Below are 7275 nucleotides of genomic sequence, written 5' to 3'. Positions count from 1 at the left end.
GTAATTGAAGGAGACTGGGGCTCTTGCACTATGACTGCCTATGAAAAATTGCGCACCTAGGAATTTTCAAAATCCGGGCGACAAAAAACAGCATATGAGAGAGCGAGGGACAAACGACGTGGGGCGTGAAGTCACTGAGCAAAGCTGGGAGCAGGAGTGATTCTATGATTTTTTTTGAGATTGGGGGCATAAAAGGGGCCATAATTCATACCGAGGCGTTGACCATTTCATTAGCCAATGATATGTTTTGAATCCGTGAGTGACAGGGGAGGGGGCACTTCAGGGCCCAATCAGCTTTCAGCTTGGGTCATTGAACTGTCATATTGTGACAGCGTGATGGAAGTGTGCTGCTTGAGTTTTTCTCATGGACTGGCATCCCATCCATGGTCTACTCAGCCCTACGGCAGGCGAATGGATGTATGAGTGCTGATTTCCATTGAATTAAGTATGATTTCTGATAACTGAAACAAAGCTCACATACACTAAAATACAAGCTAAAACTAATAACAATGTTCTTCCCACACATTTTGCAATCACCTGCTTTCTTACAAGCACTATGGAAACAGAATACAGTATAATTATGATTATGCACTAAATTTTCCCATAAATCATTCTAATATGGCCATTCCTGGGTAGCCTTTCTGGTTAATATTCACTTCCTATTACACACAATTACATTTTTTTTCCCTCTCAGGTGCAAGCTATGAATATCATAATCACAGGTTGCCGATTATTCTGTGCATTAATTTCTTACACCATTCTTCTGGACTTGGTGACTCTCAGTTTGCTTTTGGCTTAACATGCATTTATTTACTAATAACATGCTGCGGAAAAGGCAGACTTAGCCTGTCCGTGGAGCAAATGGAGTCAGCGATTACATCACACTGTTGATTACCGGATTTTAACAAAAAACCTTCCCATCATAGACATGCAGTCCTAATTCACAGAGCCACAAATGTGTTATTTTCAAAGTTCCACAGCAATATGCCAACTATGAAGAGAAATGTGTGAACAAAGCTTGATGATGATGATGATGATGATGATGATGATGATGATGATGGAACTTCTCCGATAAGGAAGAGAATGTGAGTAGGATCCAGTCAACAATAGCATAATGTAACGGATTCTCTAAAGCTGAAAATCTGCATGATGTCAAAGACGGGAAAATATATACATATAAAGGAGGAATTTGAGAGGGAGAATTCATGGGTGTCCATCCTGAGCATGCAGGGAATCTGGTGACTAGTGGCATATCTTTTCACCTGCCACAATGAGTTGCTGTTTGTCTTCAAAATTCAGTTTAAACCCCCGTCTCGACACACACTGTCTTTATCGGCTGTTGCTTCTTAACATGTTCATTGTGACTCGTACAGATGTTGGTTGTTGTTTTCTCTCTTCAGCAGGTATTGAAGCAGATTATCTGTGTTTTTTTTCTTTACTCTCCCTCTCTCTCTCTCTCTCTCTCTATCTCCCTTCTTTTCTGTTTTATTCCTTCTTTCCCCCTCTCTCTCCCTCTCCTTCTCTTAAGGAAATAAATAAAAGTAAATAAATGAATAGGAATAAAGCAGTCCTCTGCAGAGGGGGGGTGGTGGAGGTAAAAAAATAAAAACCCCTGTCTCGATCTTTTCTTTTCATTGCCATTACGCAGGGAGAGCCTCGCAATCCTCTGTGAAGCGAGGTTGGATTTCATGGAATTAGATGAAACAGTAATTGTGTGTTGTGTCTTTTTCTCTTGTGCCCGACAGATTTGGAATTGTCTTCACAGCCTTCCACCCCGTTCAACAGAAGCCGCCCTGGTCAATTACCTGTGTCATGTGCATTTCTTCACCAACCCCTAAAAGACAAACTCTAATAAATTTGTTGTTTTCTATTAAAAGAACCAGTAAACCCTGAGCTTACCTGATCCAAGGAGTATTATGGGATCCTGGTATTTCAAGAAGTTTTACACAGTAACTCTAGAAACGTTCCTACTTCCCAAAGAGCAAACCAAAAAAATGTATAATTTAGTCTTTTTCCCTCTGACTTACTGAAGAGTATTAGTGGATTTAATTTTCCAGTGTTGTCTGTTTCAAAAAGCTGCATGCAAAAAATAAGCCTATTGACTTGGACATGCCAGTCTTATAAATTTGACAGAAATATGAGGGGTCCAAAGAGATGAGCCAGCCAGAGAGTCACAGCATGCCATTCCATTCATTCGTGACATTTCGTCGGGTGCATCAATGCAGAATCGCATAGTCAAATCATTCCATCCTTTCAGTTTTTCGTATATTCCTTTTACATATGCAGACCTATGTCAGAGTCAACATTTTGTTGTGTTTACTGGTAGGCGTTTCAATGATTCTTTATTATTTTTTGCTTTTGTTAATAATAGATAAAGACATATTCCTAGCATGACAGTTTCATTAATTACACAGTGAAGCCGGAAAAGTGAATAATTGTTTGTTTCCCTAAGGATCATATGATCAATGATCATATCTGCTATTTACATAGGTCTATTTATGTTCAGCTGCTAAACTGGCATTATTCCAGGTCAAGTATAATACAATGATACAGTACCATACCTAATATTTCATATGCACAGGTAGCAAGGTGTCGTGCACTGAAAGACAAGTTTTCTACTCCCCAGTAAGATCAGCTCATCCCATCCCCCAACCCTGTGTCCCATGGATCAGTTTCCTGTCAAAAAGTTCAAGGATTTTAACTGAAGTTAAATTCAGTTCTACCAACAGCTAAGTCTGTAATTCAGGAAAAAAGGCTTAATTACGTATGCAGAGAGCAGATGTCATTGGGCATATGCATGACCACAGCCAATGACTCAAATACCAAATGTCAGTTGGTTCAAGAAGCGTTCAGGACAACTGGGTTAAAGAGCAGTTTCCTTTAACAATGCTGATCTCACTAGGAAAGCCGGAGCAGGCCAATATGAGAAAAACAGTGATTTACTGATTTTCAGTTTAGGCACTTTAAGTTCAACATATGGAGGGTGCAGTATATTTTAAAGAATGCTGTGCAACTTGCACGTTCGCCACTGCCGGCACACTGTCACATCACACAAAGAACAAGTGGAGCACAAGAGCGCGAACGACAAGCAGAGGCATTCCAGCCAAGCATTCCACCCCTGGCGACTGGCAGCCGGCCACTGGAGGGAATCAGAAATGTCTGGAGGAGGTACGAGCACCATGCTGGAACAATGCCAATTATGTTTCACCACTGCAGACGTTACAGGCACAATCACAACTCACACTTCACAAAAAAACAATGTTATACTGCCTGGGCTTCTAGGGGTCCTTCCATTCTTACAAAGCTGAATGTTTAAGTGCCAAGTTACCTTGCCTTGTGGTATAAAAACTACTCCCCTCCTGTTGTATCAGTCTAGAATTTCAGGCCAGATTTTCTATAATTTCCGCAAAATGTTGAAAGGAAATACAAAAAAAGTACTTTTACGAAAATGAGGACTTCTCGAGTTTTACAAATTATTTTCAAATTCTTAGAAGAGATATGGGGGAGGATAAAATATATGAAGTTGCAACATGTGCCAAATGTTTTAAAAAATCCTTTGATTTACATGGGATTTCAGTTACATTTTTGTACCAAATAATTTTCCAAACTTTCCTATAAGAACTTAAGGAATCATATCCATGATGCATCAATAGCTGACATATGCACATAACATGAAAATGTGAGTGGTTGTAATAATAAGTCACATTCTACATCTTAATTGTCTGCAATGACAGGTAATTTCAGCCTCCTAAATAGAGAATTATGCTTATTTGGCCACTATACCAAGCTTATGATATTAGGTATGGGAGGGATACAAGCTAACTGATATACCGAGCTCCTGTTTCCACTAGAGACTGGTACTCTGCCCACACAACTGCCTCCATTGACTTAATCCTGTTATCAATTTCATGCTCCACCACTCAAGAACAGCACCCTAGACACTTAAACTCCTTAACTAGAGGTCGTTGTTCCCACCTTTCTTGAAGTGAGCATCCCACTCTTTTCTGGCAAAAAAAAAACACTGTCACACATTCAGATATTCCAGTTTTCATTCAAGCTGCTTCGCGGTCAGAAACGAATCACTGAAACATGTGCCAAAAGTCATGATCTGATGAGAGCAATATCATCTTCAAATTGCAACATCACTCTTAGTGTCATGACCTGCTCGTCCGATCCTCCTGTGTGCCACGCCCCCTTGTTACCTCGTGTGGAATCCCGGTGTTCTCAGCTGTGTCTAGTAGTTGTTAATTGATTCTGTGTGCTTCCGTATCTGTCTTACTGATTGAGGTAATTGAGGTTTGTTCATGCATTTCTGTCCTGCGTTTTGGTGTTTTCTCAAAATAAAACCCTGTTTACCCAACTTTCGACACCTGCGCCCGATTCCCTGGTCTGTGCCCGAGTGCACCGTAACACTTAGTCCTTCAAATCAAGCACACCTTGGTAGTTCCAAAAAAGTGGACACTCATCATGCATGATAACCCTGATAAAAATATTCCGGCACTATACTTGTGCCTCAATATATGATGAAGGAGAGTCAGAGACCTCCTTCAAGTTACCAAAATACATATAGTCTTAGAATGTGGTCTCATGCAGCTATAACAGAGCAAGGTGCTAGTTCAGTTTTGCAGCCAGAAAAGAATATGCATTGTTCCACCTGGATCTGAGGTTAGAACAGCTTGTCTTCTCTAGCACAGACTTTGCTAGAGAAGAGTTATGATTCCCTACCTTCAAAAAATATACCAAACTAGGAAATCAGTTTACCAGCCCAATAGTACTTTGTCCACCTCAATGGAATCAATTTTCTAATCCACCAGAGCCCTCAGGCAGTGGCTACTGAAAGGAGATAATTTCCAACAGGTTGTGATGTTTCCACAAATTACACCTTTCACTATTCAAAATAAAAGGTCAGTACTTCCTAAATTTTACTTAACACAGAATGGCTGAGGACACATTTACCTCTCCATGAAGCATTGTGTGGTCCAGAATTTGTGTTCCAACTGAAAAGTGTTTCAACCTGACCTCTAGATCCTGACTCTTTTTCAGGAAATGCTGTTCCTAATGTTGTTCTTTATCTAAGAATATACGTGAAACTACGTCCTTCAACTTGCCGGCTTTCTATATCATTTGTGTCTCAACAGTCTGAGTTTTTCCTCTCTGCACACTGCAGCCACATTTAGGCAACCATCTCCTGACCGGGAAATAATTAGACCTGTATGTGGAGAGGTTTAAAACCTGATAGACAAGTGGGTTTTTAATCATTTAATCAATCTGATACCATATGGATTGACAGGAAAAAATATTTTGCAGTTCTGTTGATAAAATATTGGAAGGATTTCAACCAGAAGCAGCCCAGAAAGAGTAGTGCAGTGTGAGCAAATTCGTTGGGTGTTGTAACAGAGGAATCTAACTGGTAACTATGGTTACATGGTGGGAAAGAGTGAGCTAGTTGCAGAGAATAATACCTAGATTCCTGGTAACCTAGGATTCTGTAGCAGTTGCACCCTTAACAGAAACTAGAAAAAAATGAGAAGAGTGTCTGACCGGAATGCAAATCAGCTACTTCTTGGAAATGTAAAACAAAAACTAAAAAAGTGAGTACATCAGTTCCCAAGCTCAATGTATTTAGAACAAAAACATAAAACATATGAAACTAGACTGGTGGGGGGGGCTGTTGAAATGACAGCATTGTATTTACTGGACAGCCCCGTCTCTGGCTCCGCCCATCTCATTCTCTGTACATTTTCTAGAATAAATGTGTTTTTACCTGAATGCTATGAGACCTAGTCATGACAACTTAACTCTGAAACTACACCTATTCATTTACTGCACATTCCACTTGCATGCAAATTTGCTGAATCTTTCTCCACCAATTAGGTGCTTACCTGTTCTGCTTTGTGTACGTCGTAATGTCCACGTCTTAAAGTGTCATTCATATTAGAAGTATTATTCATATTTTTATGTTACAATATTGATATTTATTTCTCATTTGCACTATAACCAACATTTTCCATAATATAACAGTAAGAGTATAGAAAGAGTCCAGTGGGACCACAGACAAATTTTTTGTACACTGTCTGCATGATGTACATGTAACTCATATACATTTAACTAGCACTTTTATCCAGATAGACTTATAGGACAGGTAAGGATGATTCAAGTGTGCTGGCAGAGACTTGGGCCAATGACCATCCTGCTCGAAGCGCAAGGCTGTATTGCTTGAGCTACAGAAATTAAATTATGCTTTAGTTCAATCTGCCTATAAAATTCTAACTCTAGCTCATGATCATGCCGCCCGATACTAAGACAGAAATTGCATCCCATACTGGTTCAACACTGGACACAGTATTCCATTTTTCTATACAGGGCAGGATGGGTGCAAACTCTAATCCTCACATTTCCAGAAAGACTTAATTGCATGACTACACTGGCATGTTCCTTTTGCATGATAAAAATCTGAAAAAAATCTTAAAAGTAAAAAAGTGCTCTTATTTTTAGAAAATCGATGGGATCACATACAATCAACAAGAACAGTATACACAAGTATTTTTTAACTCTTTCATTTTCACTTGAATATACTAATTCCTTACCCACAAAACAATGAATATTAACAAGCAAGTGTCTTTATCTTGCCTGAGCAAGTGTGATAAATTTTGACAATAAAACACTGCAGTCTAAAGAAAATATTATCACAAGCCTACCTTATACCTCTCCAGAAATATCAACTGATTAAATTCTCCGACAATAAATTCTGGCAATACATATTTTATCAACCAGCTACTGGATTGCTAAGGATAAAATCTGCAAAAAGGGAGGCTAGCAATGAAAAAAATCAATATGAAATTTGTTATAGATTATTCAGAAAATCATCTTGCGCCCCACAGATTTAGAATCACTGACCTGTACAGTGTTCCTGGGAAGTTTGCAAAAAGATCCACAAATTAAGTTTAGATGGCAGATGGCCGCGTTCACATGATGGAGGCTGCAGGCGCTACGGTGCCCTTTGTCTTGCAGTTCCAGTTCCCCAGTTTTGAGGTGACTTGGGGTCTGGTCAAGAGTCTTCAGGTGAAGATTTTCATCCATATAATGTTTTTATGAAGTGGTAATGAGATCCGTCAAAGACAAAATGGAGAAAATGTAATAATTAAAATGAGTCTGGGGAATACAAAAAAAAATATGAAATAATATGTGACATTAAGAAACAATTGCTTATGTAATTGCTAACTTCCAATGTTTTACTAAGTGATCCACTAATCTTACTTAAGGTAGTTATATTAT

The sequence above is a fragment of the Brienomyrus brachyistius genome, chromosome 9 (assembly GCF_023856365.1).
Source record: "Brienomyrus brachyistius isolate T26 chromosome 9, BBRACH_0.4, whole genome shotgun sequence".
Taxonomy (NCBI): domain Eukaryota; kingdom Metazoa; phylum Chordata; class Actinopteri; order Osteoglossiformes; family Mormyridae; genus Brienomyrus; species Brienomyrus brachyistius.
Note: the sequence above shows the minus strand (reverse complement) of the source record.